Genomic DNA, 18,804 nt, shown 5'->3' with positions numbered 1-18,804 from the left:
ATATTTTTTAAAAATATAAATAAAATGGCTTATAATAGAATGTTTAGAAAGCACAGTAACAAGGAAGTGAGGAAAAAAAATCATCTGCTGCCCAGAGACAACTATTTATCAATTTGGTGTATTTCCTTTCATTTTTTTTTTTTAATTTGCTGAGAGAGAAAGAGGGGCAGACAAACAGACACAAACACAGATTGAGAGAGAACTGTTATTTACCTATGTACCTATTTAAATATCAGTATATAAATACACTTTTATTTTTTTTTACATTCTGGAAATCAATCATATCCATGAAAGAGACAGACAGTTCTTACATCCTTTTTCTCTCACTTTTACCGTAGAAAGACAAAGGATGGGGGCAGCAGATTTTATAGGCAGTTTGTCAACTCTCCAAGACTATAACCAATTATAGTTACCCTACACAGCAGGCATAGAGGCTGCCCAGCAACAATCAGATAGATAGGGGCTTCTGAAGGGGCTTGAAAGAGGAATGAGCCCACTAGTTTCTGGGGTTGGCCAGCAATCGGTAAGAAACTGGAGCGTGAAGGAAGTGGCTACACCCACCCAGACTGGCACATTTTCAATAATCATTAAATTCACAATAAAAAAAGACGTTAGAAGCAACAGTGTGAAATATGTGATTGTCTCCTCAGAGGTCAGAGTGTGAGTCACTATGAATTACAGTCAAGTGTGGCCCTTTTTTGTGCACTCACCCCTCTCATCAACCAAAGGCCTTGTTCCTCTACACCGCCCCCATCCTACCCCCACTTCAATGCCAGGCCCCAGCCTCAGATCTAGTGGTGACAGGGGAATTCTGTCAACAGTATTCCAAATGCCAGTGGGCTCATAGGTCAATGCTGACTCAAACAAGCCTTTCCAGTGAAACCATAATTACCTTCCCCTCTCAGAATAGGACTTTCAGATGCATTATTTATGTATCATCCTTTTATACATGATCTCATGCATTGCACTCATACTAATTCAGTATTTCCCATTAGACTTCAGGTTTGTTTTTTACGAGATTTTACTATAAGGAAAATCCTCTTCTATGGATGTCATTACAAATGAATTACTGGAAAAACAACAACAAAACCTTGTTAACGATACATGGCCACAAGGGTAAAAGTGTTTCTCCCTTCATACATTTCTGTTTATATTAAGAATTCTTCCTTTCAATTCATAAGTGAGGCTGGGAATAAATTAAGTTTAAAGTGCTAAGGGATATTGTTTCTAAGATTAAACAAAGTAATGTTGATGTGCTTCAGAGGTAATATTAATAGGATTTCACTCAAAAACTCCATAGCACCTAAAATAACTATGTGACCTCATGAAAACCTACCTGACCACCAATCTTATTATCTATAAAATGGGGGTAATTCATGCCAACCTCATAGAGATGTGTTGATCCAACAATGGAGGCTGTCCTGCGTGGTCATTCTGGGAGTCCCAAGGACAGATGCTTCTATGTCCTGACAGCCTAGAGGAGTCCTGCTGGTGAAAATCTCAAGTTCAGTCACAGGCCCTGTTAGCCAGGAAAACAAGGCCACATTAAAATTATAAACTAACTCTCATTAACCAGCTGGTGATTATGAGCAAGGCTCAAACTCTCCAAGTCTCATTTTCTCTACAAAACGAATGTGAAGGAGAGTTGGGGAACGGCTAGACTAGATTAAAGGCTCTTAACCCCCATGATACATTCGGATCATCTCCGGATATTTTTAAAGTCCTAATGCGCGGACCACACCTGAGACAAATTAAATCAGCATCTGTGGGGTTAACTCAGCATCAGTGATTGCTGAAGCTCCCAAGGTGATTCCACTATGCAGCCAAGACTAGAACCACTAGTTAGATGGGTAAGTCACAATTCAACTTAAAAATTCAATTAGTCTAAATAAAATATCGGAGTGTTCTGAAGAATAAGACACGCTGTTATTCTTGTCGTGGGTCTATAAAGTTCCAGTGAAGGACCACGGTACTCTCCATAATGTGGGGATGCCAGAGATGGGGAGACAGGGTCTATGAGGATAAAATTCTGTACAAGCAACTGTACTTCATGTGGTTCTCAAACTTGCCTCAGCCACTGTCATCTCTGATAAAGATTTCAAGAGGAACTCTAAGATCTATGAGCAGTAATGCTGATGCCAGTGATGTCGCCTCAGGAAAATCATCTCATCTTATTGGCCCTCCTTGTCATCTGTAATACAAGGGAGTTTGACTAGATTATGTATCTCCATGGTTCATTCCAGCTTCCACCCTGAATGATTCCAGAGCACTGTTTTACTCATAGTAGGGAATTAAATGTCTGTAACAATAATTCTTCCTCCTTTTCTAGAGGAATAATTCTTTCCTCCTTTTCTAAAGGAGGACATAAAAATGTGTCTGGTATTTCAAAAGGAAGTCAGAACCCCTGTGCTGTTCAATTCTGGAGAGAATTTTAAAGATACAATTTATTTTGCACATTTAGAGAGGAACGTTTACTATTTTATTCAAAGTAGGCAGACATCCTGGAGAAAGGTATCACATATAAAAGTTATTATTGATGTAACTTAACCACAGCTTTTATGCTTTATTTTGAACTTTCATGATGCTGGAAGTCCTGCTTATTGAAATTTTGTATGCAAAATACAGGGAAGACTATATAATTAAACCATCAAGAAGAAAAATGAATTCATAAGTCTCAATAAAACATCACATTCTATTAAGAGCAAACTACATATATCAAATTATCTTTCTGTTGATAAACGGTAACTATAGTTGATTCATTACTCAAATTTTAACCACGAAATTTTTAACCATGAAATGAAGTTTTGAAGCCTGTTTTTATGTGTGTAAATTTTTTTAAATTTATTTTTTAAAAATTTATTGGGGTGACATTTGTTAGTAAAATTACATAGATTTCAGGTGTACAATTCTGTGTTACATCATCTATAAATCCCATTGTGTGTTCACCACCCAGAATCAGTTCTCCTTCCATCACCGTAAATTTTAATAGGACACTAAGATTCTCTATTGATCAAAATTTCTCCAGCTTGCTTGATAATTTTTCTGTAGAATATGTAGAATGAACAGTACCCACTTCCTGTCAACTAAATGAATACGTTTATATATTTCAATTAAGTTGAAAGTTTCTCCCTTTTCTAGAATACATTATTTTATATAGGGTGTGTTATTAACAGTGAAACTGAAATAGGTTTCAGACTATTGGGACAAAGTTGTGCTGAAACTAGAGTGGAAATGAAGCTGTTTATAGTGACCAATAAAGCTTTGGGTTATATACCATTAGAAAAAGAATGTGTTAGAAATGTGTTTTTGTTGTGTATTTTAATTACGTAAATGCCCTTTAAAAAAAATGTAGGTTAAAAAAAAAAAGTGTGTGTGTGTGGCTATTAGGTAGGCAAAGGAGTGGATTGGAGCTGACAGTTGTCATTATTTTGCTGTCCAGGATTTGAACCTTCTTATTTGGGGGAAATTCTCCACTGTGTGAGTATGGAAAGACACAGAAGCCTTCTTTCACTATAAAGATTTAAAAAAAATCAGATCAGAAAAAAGATTTTTTAAAAATCAGTACTCATTTTTCCACTCTCCCTGGGAACTAGAGAATGATCATGAGACTGGGGCTCAACCAATGAGGGTTCCTTCCTAGGACTCAGAACCAGGAGCAGTGATACCAAACAAAAAAAAGAGGCTGTGAAGAATCCACTGTGTTGGCAGGAGGGGCAGAAACACCCATTTTCCCAAAGCACGAGGGACAGCAGTCCTGCACTCTGCTGATGGAGGTGATGAGGCAAAGAGGGGTGCCCATGGCTCAGACCAGCAGCACCCTGCCTGCTCAGGCTTTTGAATGTGGTGCAGACTGCGGTTCCGGCAGCGCGGATGCCGTGTTCCTGACGATTTCTCATGCATGGCTCTCTAGCACTCCTGGCGATTTCCTGACCTATCCAATAGTCTTTCAATAAACTCCTTTTCTACTTGTAATAATAATGAAAAAAACAGAATAGTAAGTCTATGTAAACAACACGAACAAGCTGTTGGGTGGAAAACAGCAGAGAACACAGAAATGCTCCATTATTAGGTTTTGTCAAAGAAAATGTACAAGATGCTTTGTTTTGTTGTTGTTGTTGTTCTTGTATTTTAATTTCCCCATTCCAAAATTATTTTATATATATATAACATATATATGTATATATATACATGTGTGTGTGTATATGTATATATGTGTATATACACATATATTTCTCTGTGTCTCCCATTCTCTTTCCTAGGATTTAAGACACTTATAAAGAAATGTATGACATACCAAGATTGCATTAATTAAATGTAGGTAAAAATATGCTGCAAAGGGGGAAAAAATTGAGAGATATGAAATAGAACTAGGAGTGAAGTTAATACAAGAATATATACCATGAATTTCTATATACTAACTAAACATTAAGAAACAAATTTAATTCTAAGTTTTCTATCAGCCAACAGAAAAGGAGAAATGTGATCAATTATACAATTCATAGTTCAGGAAAAATACATCCTGGTTCCTTGTGAGAAATAATATCTATTTCTAATATTAATACTGGGCCAGGTAGAGTGTAATAAAGTGAGCACAAAATTCAACAAAAAAAGAGTTGTAGGGTATTTTTAGTGCAATAAGTAGCTATTAAATTGGTGCAAAAGTAATTGTGGTTTAAAAGGTTAAAAATAATTGCAAAAACCACAATTACTTTTGCACCAACCAAATATATTTGGACTGCCTGAGTTATGGAATATCTTCCATTCTGTTCTATTTTGTTCATGTATCTGCAACCATGTAATGATGTAATGTGCACTGGGGCTACTTAAGATAAAACCTGAAAGAAGAAAAAAGTAAACCTAACATTTATTGGGTGCTCATTGTGGGGCAGACACATTTTATATGTGATCCCACTTAACCTCAACAAGGCATCTTCTATGTTATTTCACTTAAATCTCAAGGATACTTGGAGACAGTCCTATTTCATAACTTGAGCTAGGTTATCAGGCTAGAAAGCAACTCTTCCCGGAGCAAATTTCATCAGTCTAAGTGACTTCCTCAGAGTATATTACCGTTTTATATAAAAGTTTGTGATCTGAAGAGGTAGGGCTCTTATTTGTACTAACTTCCTCAAGAATATTAATAAAACGTCAATAAATTTCTGAAGCTCCATGATGGACACCCTGGGGAAGTCAAGGTGGAACTAGAGTCTTTTTCCCAACTATGGAACTCACACCTTAGTGAGTTATTCCTTGTGACATTTTGATTAGGTGAGTACATATTTCAAATAAATGTGAGATTTCCATTACAAAGTTCTGTGCTCATAATTCAAGTCTTTATTCTGTGTTTTATTCCTTAATGTAAAGACTGTGTTGTATTTTGTAATGGCCTTAGGCTAACTTCATGAATTAGTTGGCTCCTACAATTTTAAATCTTCAAGCTTAAAGCTCTACACTGGAAATCCATTCCCAGAAAGAGGAATGGAGAAGAAAATTAGACCTAAAATACTTGAGCTATAACGCAGGGGGCCCCTTCAAAAATAATATTCCCTCTTCTATGATCCTTCCCCTTCTAGTCTGCAAAAGGACATAGAATCCACAGAGTTGCTTCTCTGAGCAATTTTGATCTAAAAAGATGAAAAGATTGACCATTAATAGATTTACATAGATATAAATGACAGATTTCAAACTGACTAGATATTGTCTTGGAAAACAAAAGCATGGTCTTCACAAGGAGAAAACAGGACACATAAGACCTCTGCAGGTAGGGGTGAGGGTTCGAGCACGCAGAGGGAAGGTGCTGACTACTCAGGAAAAAAGCTAGAGATGTGAGTAGAGGTGCCTAGATTATAGGGTGCACTTTTGCGAGAAGCAGCAGTAAGTAGTACTGTATATGGATGAATGGCAGATACATTATTGGGAGATGAGAGTGGAAGAGGGCAAAGCTAAAATTTGAGAAACAGACATTTCTTCCATGTATATTCTGGAGAAAAAGCCAAAAATATTCATCTTATCCAGGAGAGTTTTTTCCTGCTCTCCTAAATACCTATAGGTCACCTTTAATCAGATACATTCCATTATAATTGCCCTAAGTTTTAACGTTCTCAGGAGCATTTTTGTAACATCAAGGAAAAAACAATCAACTCGTTATTTTTTTTTTTTTTAAATTTACTGTGATTCCATCAGACTGCACCACTTGGACCTTGGAAGCAATGGCGACCAGCTTCTGTAGCTAATTAGCTGATGACCTCTTCCAGAGTGACGTCAAGGAAGGGCATGACCAGCCACGAATACTGCAGTTGGCAGTGCAAGGAGCTGTGACTGCCAAAGGGTGCTATTTGTTGAAGCGTGAAACCAAACCAGGGCAACATAAAAGGAGCTTAGTCCTTATAAAAATAGTATTGTTTTTCATTAATGAGCTCTTTTTAATCAAGTGCTCTTAATCAAGAATGCTTTTCTCAACTAAAGTTTTAAGTTTCCATGTTCAGGTAAGAACCCTTCTGTGCCAAATGTGAAAGTTATCTGCTGAGGCTCAGTAACTTTTATTGGCATGTTAGAGGGAGTTTGCCATTTTAATTGCTTCTGTCTAGTTAACACAAGACACAAACTTTATACTAAAGATAACACTTATTTTCTAGAATTTCCACAGGCTGTAATGGGTTTCTGTTCTCATCCACTCCACAAACATTTATTGACTACCTACTGTAAGCCAGGCATGGAGCCAGACATTGGAAATGCAAAGATAAAAAAGACACAGTCACTAATGCTCTAAGACCCTCACAAAGCCTTTAGGGAAGAACATTAAATCAATCATTTTTAAGCAATGTAAGAAGTGCAAAAATTCGCTGCATGCATAAAGTGTTGAGTTCACAGAGGAAGGGAGAACTGGCACTGTGTTGGGATAGAGGGTGGGCGTGGGGAACATCAAAGAAGACTGAAGTGGCCTCCATCAAATGGCACTCCACTCCTGACACGGCACATCCATGAAAACAAATACTCAAACCAGATGTGCCAATTTAAGCATTTTCACCTTACATATCATTTATGCCTTTATTTATTTGATGTTATCCTGTTAAATGACTCACTTTAAAAAAATTAAATTCAGTCTTTGATGTGCTACATTTCCCTAACAATATTTGTAGTGGACAATATTCCCCTTGGGTCACTTCTAAACATTTCTGTGTGCTCTCTAGGCTTCAGGTGCTTTTGCTTCCAACAGTCAACACTTGGGACTTTTCTTTGACTAACTGCCCTCAGGCTATAGGATCCACTTTGTCTAAATTTGCAGAGCCTGGAATTTGCCTCTTGGAGTGACATTTAACCAATGCTTGAGCGGTTATGTGAAACATGCAAGTCCTGCTCCCTTACCTTGGTTCTGGACAATTCCTCAAAGTGCTTCTGGTAAACCAGACTGAAGATACCCTTTGCAAAACTGTGTCTTAAAATACACCCCGCCCAGTCCTATTCCAAGCTGCCTCTGTACCCAAGCTCCCCTGGGGTCACTTCCTTAAGAAATGACCAGCATACAAATCCTTGGGTTGGGATCTGCTTTTGAAGAACTTAAGACAATATGAACCCTCAAAAAGGAGAAATGTTCTTCCTTGTACTCAAACTACAGAGGGTGCCGAAACAATGTATACATATTTTAAGAAAGGAAAACTGTATTAAAATTGTAATACTCAATATAGACCGATAACAAAAGATGAATACAAGTCACCTTTGACTTCTGCAATTACAAGAGGTGCTCAAAGTGGTTACCATTAGCATTTAGACACTTCTGATTACGGCGAACTACAGCTTGAGCAACGTTGACCAAAGTGTCCACTTGTATACATTTTTTTGGCACCACTGGTAAATATACCTACCTACCCTTTTCCCCCGAAGATAAGACCTAGTTGGACAATCAGCTCTAATATGTCTTTTGGAGCAAAAATTAATATAAGACCTGATATATTATATTATTATACCCAGTCTTATAATAAAATAAGACTGGGTCTTATATTAATTTTAGCTCCAAAAGATGCATTAGAGCTCTTTGTCTGGCTAGGTCTTATTTTCAAGGAAACACGGTACCTCAGTGACACACACAGCTCAGAAAACACTAATCTGATACAATTACATGTTAAATTCCACTAAAGAGAAAACTCTTACAGTCACATGGCAGATACTTTATATGCTTCTCCAGGAAGGGACTATTTAATGAGACTGATTCTCCTGCTAGAAAAGTCTTACTTTTGAACTTTCTCATCTCAAATAATTTGCTTTTCATCAATCCATTAGCTACCTGTTTCTGCCTTCTGCCAACCCTCGGTCCAGAGGTCCTGTCTGTTTCAGGCCATGTCTGTTTGATCCTCCTCTCCCCACACTGAACCCCATTTTCACCTATTTATTATTCTTTAAATTGGAAAATAAATTTTCCTTTTAAAAATAATTTTTTTAATCTAGCAATTCTTCCACGATTCCTTATTAATCCTTATGAATTATTCTTTGTCATTTTTCTTAATAGGATTATATCGACCTGCAATCATTATATATTTGTGTTTAATTTCTCATACTCTCTGTTGCCCCCACTAGAAGCTAATCTCCAAAGGACTTTTATCTTATCAGTGTTATGTCCCAATGCCTAAAACAGGGCCTGGCATACAGTAAGCACTCAACAATTTGTTGAGTAAATTGTGTGGAATTGTTCAACATATTCCAAATTGAATTCTCTATTCTAATTATTTCTGTGATTATTGAATACACCTACACATGTCTATCATGTTTGCACAGGTACGCATGTGCGTCTTTCATTAAATAAAAAACATGAGAAGATGGATATTCCCAATCTATCTGGGTCATCTCTGAGGATCCAAAGTCTTTGGCAAATCAACGTTATACCTCAAATAATTCTGTGCATAACATTATATTTATTATCAATAACAGGTCAGATAGTAGAATCAAGCTGGTCTGCACTGCTGGCACAGCTGAGTTTTCTTTAGCCCACTGATATGAATAGAGGGAAACGAACGCATTTGGGATGACCTCTCTACACCTGAGTCTAGCTGTGCCTTTTCTGTGTACATCACAGGTGTTCTCAGCATCAGTGTCCTCTTTTATAAAATGAGAATAAACTCCTTTGATTTTATAGGATTGTTATAATGATTACACCTGTACATTTATGTAAACGCTGACAGTGTAATTTACTAGGTATTAAACAACTATTAAACACTATGGTGTTTCCTCGAATATCACACACAAACTACACACCACCAGTCTGTATCTTTAGTTCATGCATTATCTCCCCAACGTTCAAACATATTTGAAACAGAAGTTGAAACTGTGTAAGTAAAGAATATTATAACTGAAATTAAAAACTAATTGCAACCAAATGTTGGCAGGGATGTGGAGCAACTGGAACACTCATACAGTTCTGCAGGGGGTGTGAATTGGTACAACCATTTGGAAAACTGTTTATCATTGTCTCCTAAAACTGAACATATGCGTATCTTATGACTCAAAAATTCCATTCCTAGGTATATACTCAACAGAAATTCCTACATGTGTTTACCAGAAGATATGTAGAAGAGCGGTCCCTGCAGCTCTATTGAAAATATCTAAACATTGGAACAGTGGAATGGATAAACTGTGGAATATTTTAATAACAATACACCAAAGAGAATGAATAAACAAACTACACTAAGTGCAACAGTATGCATTTCACAAACACAGTACTGGGCAAAAGGAGCCAGACACAAGAGTACATACCATATGATTCTATTTACATATAGTTCAAAAACAAATCTGTGATGTTAGAAGAAAAGATAGAGGTTACCCGTGAGTAGTAGTACCAGAATGGGACCTCTGGGATACCAGAAATGTTCCCTTTCTCTACCTGCATGCTGACCACGTGAGTATATTCTCGTTTTGAAAAATAATTGAGGTGAACAATGATGATTGGGCATTTTTCTATATGTATGTTTTCATTTCAAAAACGAGTTTACTTAAAGGAGTAAAACTTCAATGGAAGTTTTGAAGAGCAGATTAGACTCAGTGATGTGCTGACAGACTGGCTTTCAGGGGAGAAAAAGGCCTTGATTTGTAGTATTTGCCAAGGTCTGTGCTGTAGATACTCTCACCATGTTTGATTTCAGGTTTCAATGTTTTAACAACCAGTTTGTAAGAGTCCTGTATATATAACAATCAGATCTCAGAAGTTGGAATGAACCACTCCAACACACCAAGGAGACAACACAGATGCGAGAGTTAACTCTATAAGTACTTTTTCCTTTACTGTTTACTTAACTGTTTTTTTATTGTGGTTTTTTTTTAAACTCTAGATATGCTTTTCCTTATAGTCCTCAAAAGCAAATTACTACATTACCATAAAAGGTTCAATTTACAAGAATGACATGCACCTAATAAAATAGCTTTAAAATACATAAAGCAAAAACAGATGAAACTACAAGAAGAAACGCACAAAACAATCATAATGGAATATTTTAGCAATTTCTCAATAATTGATAGAAAGTCAATAAAAATCAGTAGATATTAACAAATAAATAGCACTAAAGAACAAGTGTACAGAACATTGCTCTCACTTCTGCAGAATGCACATTCTCATAGTCAAAAGCGTATCTCAACAAATTTCAATAATTAGTATCATTGAAAAAGTCAGAAATCTATGGCCTGTGGGCCAAATCCAGGCCACCACCAGTTTTTGTAAATAAAGCTTTATTGAAACAAGTCATGTTCATTGTTTATGTATTGTCAATGGCAATAGAGACTCACTGGCCCACAAAGCTTAAATTATATGCTATCTGGCTCTTCATAGAAAAACTCTGCCAACTCCTGACATAGACCATATTCTCTGACCATAATGCAACAAAATAAGCAAAAAAAGTTGAGAAATTTAAAAACATAATTCTAAATAACTCATGGTGAAAGAAGAAATCCTAATGGCAACTAGAAAATAGTAAAAAAAAAAAATAACATAAAACTTGTAGAAAGCAACTCCAGGAGTACTTGGAGATGTATGGCTTTATAGGATTAAAATTGAAAACAAGAAGATAAAAATTAATGAACTAAGCATATAAATGAAAAAGTTAGGAAAGTTTAAGCTTGGGCCAAGATGTGGTAACAGATATTGGACATATCCTCCTGTATAAGACAACTAAAAAGCTGGAGAAACATGAAAAAAATGATTTTCAGACATTGCACATGAGGAACAGAGGACAGTGATTCTCTAGAGATAGAAGACAGAGTCTCAGCTTAAAGGCTGGAGAGACTTTTCAGGCTGCAGCACAGGGAGAGATGACCTGCAGCCTTGATAAGAAGGCCAAAGAGGCTAGATGTCACCGGGCAAAGCATCAGAGAGGAGGGAGCTTTACAGAGAGAAAGTTTTCTCTCTGTAAAGTTCCAACACTATGTCAAGTGGTCTAATATATATTAGGAATCCCAGAAAAAGAGGAGGTGGGGTGAGAATAAAAAGTATATTTTGAAACAATGGCCAACTCATAGAGACAGAAAGTAGAATGGTGGTTGCCAGAGCCTAGGGATAGGGGAGTACGAGGAGTCATTGTTTAATGGGTATGGAGTTACACTTTGAGAAGATAAAAAAAGTTCTGGAGATGGATAGTGGTGATAGTTGCACAACAGTGTGAACGTACCTAATTTACATACCTAATGTACCACTAAACTGTACATTTTAAAATGGTTAGGGGCAGCCAGTCAGCCCAGTTAGTTAGAGCACAGAATTCGTAACACCAAGGTTGCTGGTTTGATCCCCACATGGGCCGGTGTGAGCTATAGCCTCCACAGCCAGATTGAAACAACTACTTAATTTGGAGCTGATGGGTCCTGGAAAAACACACTTAAATAAATAAAAGTTAAAAAATTACTTTTAAAAACCAACAAAATGGTTAAAGCAGTAACTTTTAGGTTATATATATTTCTTACGATAAAAAATAATGGCCAAAAACTTTTTAAAAATTGATGAAAACTATGAACCTACAGATTCAAGAAGCTCAACAAACTCCAAATATAAGAAACATGAAGAAAAAGGCAAATGACAATCTAAAAAATAAAAAAATCAGTGATATTCTTAAAATTGTTAAAAGCAACCAGAGAAAAAGATACATTACAGGCAGTCTGTTGGCAGACTTCTTGTCAGAAACAATAGCAACCCAGAGACAGCCAAACAGCATCTTATTTTACCAGAAGAAAAATCTACAACTAGAATTCTATAATGAATACTTTTTAAAAATAAAGTTTTTTTTAAAAAAATACTTTTTAAAAATAAAAAAGAAGGAGGGCCGGCCTGGTGGCTCAGGCGGTTAGAGCTCCATGCTCCTAACTCTGAAGGCTGCCGGATGGAATCCCACATGGGCCAGTGGGCTCTCAACCACAAGGTTGCCAGTTCGATTCCTCGAGTCCCACACAGGATGGTGGGCAGCACTCCCTGCAACTAAGATTGAACACGGCACCTTGAGCTGAGCTGCCACTGAGCTCCCGGATGACTCAGTTGGAGCGTGTCCTCTCAACCACAAGGTTGCTGGTTCGACTCCGGCAAGGGATGGTGGGCTGCGCCCCCTGCAACTAGCAACGGCAACTGGACCTGGAGCTGAGCTGTGCCCTCCACAATTAAGACTGAAAGGACAACAACTTGACTTGGAAAAAACTCCTAGAAGTACACACTGTTCCCAATAAAATCTTTAAAAAAAAAGAAAGAAGGAAATCCTGCCATATGCAACAATAGGGATGACAGAAGACCTTATGCTAGTGAAATAAGGCAGTCACAGAAAGAAAAAGACACTCTATGATTGCAATGATATATCTAAAATAGTTAAACTCATAGGAGCAGTGAACAAAATGGTGGTTTCCATGAGTGAAGAAGGAGGAAATGGGAAGTTGTTGTTTAGCAAGTATAAAGTTTCAGTTACGTACGATGAATTAAGTTCCAGGGGTCTGCTATATAACATAGTGCCTATTATAACAATTACAGTCTAACTGAAAATTAGTTAAGAGGGTAGATCTCATGTTAAGGGTTCATACCATAATTTTTTTTAAAAGACTGAAAACAAAACAGGCAAAATAAAAATATTTTCAGATACACATAAACTATAAGAATTCATCTCTAGTTGACCTTGCTAGTTGATCTTTACATATAGAGATACAAATAAAGTAAAAGGATACACAAATAGTACAACGTGCTAACACAAACCAAAGGCAAGCTGGTGGCCTGAACGTGATTCACACTGATTAGAACAAGTGGTTGGTCTTAGTAATTTCTGGAATTTGTTGCCCTAGTCAGTACATGTGGTCATACACTCACAGGTGAAGGAATGCCTTTGTAACCCTTTGGCCAAATCCAAGATCGTGGCTCACATTTAAGGCATTTAAGGCAGAGTCTTATTTATCTAACTACCAAGAGAACAATTTTACCTGGCTTCCCTCAAATTCAGGGAAGCCAAAAATTGAACTTGGTGCCTTCCTTGAAAACCTGCCTATACTCAATATGTGTTCTTGAGCTTGCTTTATCTCTTCCCTGCCCCCCAGCACTGGAACTTGCCCCACCCATTGCCGACCATGCATGGCCATGTTATAGTCTATATTATACAGCATTTCCTCATCATAGTCGATTGGACAGGAATGGAAGCTCTACCTATGTTACTGGGTTTTTGTAGATACTGTTTATCAAGATGAAGTAGTATCTATTTCTAATTTTCTGAGTTTATTTTTTCATCATGAATTAATAGTTTTCTTGGCCTGTTGGCATAGATTATATTGTTCAATTTTTGAATATTGAACCAGTTCGCTTTGAATATTTATTTTGCAAATAAATCCTATTTGGTCATGGTGTATAATTTTTATACATTGTTGAATTGGATTAGCTGAATCTTTGTTAAGGATTTTTGCACCTAAGTTTATGAGAGACACTGGTCTGTAGTTTTATTTTCTTTTCCTTTTTCTCTCCCTTCTTCCCCACTCTTTTCCTCCCTTTCTTTCAGTCTCTTTTCTTCCTTTCCTTCCCTCCTCTCCTTTACCCCACCCCCAACTGTATTTGGTTTTGCTATCAGGGTAATATGGAGTTACAAAATGAGTTGGAAATTGGTCTCTGGAAAAATACTATGTTCATTAATCCCAATTGTATTTTTCCTTTAAACCCTTGAATATATTTACAATAATTGTTTTAGAGTGTTTCTTTCCTAATCGCATTATCTGAAAGACTTGGGGTTGATTACTGTAGGCTTTTCTCCTAGGCCTGAGTTGGCTTTTAATGTTTCTTAGCATGTCTAATATATTTTCAAAATCAATTTGATTGACGTTTACATACAAGGAAATGAACCCATTTATGTATACAGTATAATAAATTTTGACAAATGTAAACACTTGAATAACCAAATTCACAATAAAAATATAGAACATTTCCATTACCCAAAGAAGTTCTTTGTTGTCCCTGTTTAGTTACTCATGACCTGCCCTACCTAGTACCAGGCAACCATTGGTTTGCTTCTTATCACTGCAGACTAGTCTTTCCTAGTTTCCAGTGAACTAAATCATACAGTATGTTTTCTTTTGTTTCTATTCCTTCACACAGCACATCAACAGCTCATTCACATTTATTGCTGAGTAGTATTCCCTTTTATAGATATGCCATAATTTATCCATTTAACTATTGACGGACATTTAGGTTGTTTGCAGTTATTGGCTAATTATGAATAAGTTTGATATGAATATGCACATTTTTAACCCAAAGTGATTATATCATTTTACATACCAGTGTGAGTTCTGCTGCATCACATTCTCAACAGTCTTTAACTTTTATCATTTTAGAGCGTGTACAGTGGTATCTCATTGTGGTTTTCATTTGCATTTCCCAACAAATAATGATAGTATCTTTTCATGAGTGTCATCTATTTATCTTCTTTGAGTGTGTATTCAAACATGTGCCCATTGTCAAACTGGGTTGTCTGTCTTATTGTTGAGTTATATGTGTTCTTTATATATTGCAGATAAGTATTTTTATCAGATATATCTTTTGCAAACATCTCCCAATTTGTAGCTAGCCTTTTTCATCTTATTAATAATGTACTTTTAAATGTTTATAAATTTGATGAAGTCAATTTTTTTTGTTTTACAGTTTGTATTTTTTACGTCTGTTTAAAGAATTTTTGCCAAGCCTAAGGTAACCAAGATTGCTCCTGTTTTCTTCTACTTATTATTGAACCTCTGATCCATGAACACGGTATAAATGCCCCACTTAGGTTATTAATTTCTCTCAGCAATGTTTTGTCGTTTGCATTGCACAGATCTTGCACATCTTTTGTCAAATTCATCCCTAAGTCATAATTTTTGATGCTATTATAAATGGTATGTTAAAATCTATTTCTGATTGCTCCTTATTAGTATATAAAAATTGATTTTAATATTAACCTTGTATCTTGCAATGTTGCTTTTAACTGTTTTCAGTCCTTGTAGCATTTGTGTAGCTTTCCTATGATTTTCTACATAGACACTCACATCATTTGTGAATAGACAGTTTTTACTGTTTCTAATCTGTAGGCATTTATCTCCCTGTACACAAACACACACGTGCGTGCACACACACGCACACACTCATTGCAATTGCTAAGAAACTCCAGTACAAAGTCAAACATAAGTGATGAGAACAGAAATCTTTGCCATTTTTCCATTTAGGGAGAAAACTTTTTTTCAGTATAAATGTTAGTTTTTTTTAAGATGATCTTTATCAGACTGAGGCATTTCCCTTCTATTCCTCATTTGCTGAGAATTTTATAAGAAATAGATGCTTGATTTTTCTCAATTTTTTTCTGTATCTATTGAGTTGATCACATCGTTTTTCTTTTTTAGTCTATTAACGTGATGAAAAACATTGAGTTTTTAATGTTAAATCAGTTTTGCATTCCTGGCATATATTCCACTTGGTTATGATGCAATGTTCTTTTTGTATATTGTTGGGTTTGACTTGAAAAAATTTTAAAAACATTTTATCAATGTTCATGAGGTTTATGAGTCTGTAGTTCTCTTTTCTTATAATTCCTTTTTGTTGTTGTGTTGTTTTTGAGAACAAGATAATGTACTTTCAGAATAAGTGGGAAAATGTTCCCTCTACACCTATACTTTGAAACAGCTTGTATAGAATTGGTACTATTTCTTCCAGAAATATTTGATAGAATTCATCATTGAAGCCATCTGGGCCCAAAGTTTTCTATGTGGAAAGGTTTCAAACTAAAATTAAATTTCATAATTAGATGTAGAGAGATTCAGATTTCCTATATATTCTTGGATGAGTTTTGTTAATGTTATGGACTGAATGTCTGTGTCCCCCCCAAATGGTAAGTTGAAGCCCTAATGTTCAGTGTGCCTGTATTTGGAAAAGGAACTAATTAAGGTGAAATGAAGTCATAAGGAAAGGTCCCTGATCCCCTATAAATAGTGTCCTTATAAGAAGAGATACCAGAGAGCTTGTCTCTCTCTCATTGTCCAACACCAAGGAAAGGCCATGAGAGGACAGAGAGAAAAGGTGGTCCTCTGCAAGACAGGAAGAGAGCCCTCACCAGAAACCAGATCAGCTGGAACCTTAATCTTGGACCTCTAGCTCTAGAACTGTGAGAAAATACATGTCTGTTATTTAAGCCACCCAGTCTATGGTATTTTATTATGGCAGCTCAATCTATTACAGGTAGTTTTGGTCTCTTAAGAAAGGTATACATTTTTACTAAGTTGTCCAATATATTGGCAAAAATTGTTCATAATGTTCCCTTATTGTCCATCTGTAGTGATGCACCCTCCCTTGCTCCTGATATTCTAGAGATTTATCAATTTTATTGATGTTCTTAAAGAACTAGCTTTTGGCTTCTCTGATTTTGCTCACATTTCATTGATTTCTGTGGCTTTTCAAAAAAAAAAATCACTTCCTTCTCTCTGCTTCTTTGGTTTTTAATTTACTCTTTTTCTCTTCTGGATTTGTAAGGTAGAAGTTTAAGTGACTAAATTACTTCTTTTACAATATAAGTGTTTAACACTATAAATTTTACTCTAAGCTTTGCTTTAGGTGCAACAAACCAATTTAGATATGTCACATTTTAATTTTCATTCAGTTCAAAGTATTTTCTAATATTGGTTGTGATAAGGCATTTAGAAATGTGTTGTTTCCAAATATTTGGGGTTTTTCTAGCTCTTTTGTGTGGCTCTCTCCTTTCTGGTACTCTGCCCTGCAAATTATGGCTGCTTTCACCTCTCTAAATTCTAACTTCTATCTCCTCAAAATTCTGGATTTTGTATGGGTCTCCATGTTACTTTCCATGCAGTAAACTTGGGCAATCACAGGGCTTACCTCATTTGTTTCTTTTCTTTCACAGATCACTGCCCTTTGTTGTCTGTTGCACACTGTCTGAAAAGCATTGGTTCGTGTATTTTGTCCATTGTTTGACTTGTTAAAGGTGGGAAAGTTAAATGCCCTCTCTTTTACTTCAGCGCGGCCAGTACTGAAAGTCGGAGTTCATTTTTATTAATTCATGAAACACATTTTCCTTTGTATATAATTCTGGATTGACAATTATTTTCTTTTGGCCCATTGAAGATACGATTCCACTGTTCCACTACTATTGTTGAAAAGCCAACTAACTGTTAGTCTTTAACATTTCTTTGAAAGTAGTATAGCTTTTTACCTTCAACTTCTTTTAAGATTTTTTTGTCTTTGATTTTCCAGATTCACGCTGAAGATACTAGGCATGATTTCTTTTACTTTATCCTTGAAATTTACGGGGCTTCTTCAATCTGTGGATTGGTGTCTTCCAAAACTTTGTAAAAATTCTCATCCTTTATCTCTCCAAATAATTTTACTTCATTCTTTATCTGCAGGACTCCAAGCAAACATACATTAGACATATTAACTGAATCTCTGTTTCTCACCTTCTCTTTTGTACTTTCCATCTTTTTCTGTGTGCTATATTTTGAATAATTTCTTCCAGTTTTTTTTACTCTCTTTTGTGCTATATATAGTTTGCTGCCAAGCATGTTCATTGAGTTTAAATTGTTAGTTGTATTTTTCATATAAATTAATTCTATTTGGTTCTTCAAATCTGCATCACTTTCCAGTTTTTCTTTCCCTACAGATATTTTCAAGTTTGTTGATCATTTTTTAAAACACAGTATAGTTGTTTTTTATAATAAATCTCCAATAATTCTAAATCAAAAGTAGGTGCAGATCCTATTCCTGCTATTTCCCACTTATACTGTCTTGATTTCTTGTGTACTATTTTATCTTTGACTCTGTCCATCATTACCCTTGAAATTTTATTTATGGTACTTTTCAAGACACAAAATATTTGTGCTTTCCTTCAGAGAGGCACTGGAATGGCTTCTGCCAGTTTCATGAAGCACCTCAAATCACGTTTGTGGCTCAAGTTCCTCAGCTCAGATTTCAGTGCTCAAGATATAAAGCACTTGAAGATTGATGTGTGTCCACAATTTTTCAGGGATTCTTTTTGTCCTTTTCTTTCTCTTTTTACAGTGACCTGGAGGTTGGGTTTAGTTCTAGTTCTCCCTAATTGTGAGGATGGAACCTTTTCGAGTCTTCCCTTAATGTAGGGTTTCCTATAGGATTCTCCAACTTGGATGGACACTCGGCCTTGCCTTTTAACCTCTTTACTCCATGAGCCCACTATACCAAAGTGTGAGGTACTGGACATAATCTCAGGTCAAAAATGTTTCCCCCACCTCCAGTATTCCGCTAATATCCAGGTTGAGGCTTTCTCCAAAGCTTTGGCCTTGCAACTCAGCTTCTCACCTCTTCTGTGTTTT

The sequence above is a fragment of the Rhinolophus hipposideros genome (assembly GCF_964194185.1).
Source record: "Rhinolophus hipposideros genome assembly, chromosome: 16".
NCBI lineage: Eukaryota > Metazoa > Chordata > Mammalia > Chiroptera > Rhinolophidae > Rhinolophus > Rhinolophus hipposideros.
Note: the sequence above shows the minus strand (reverse complement) of the source record.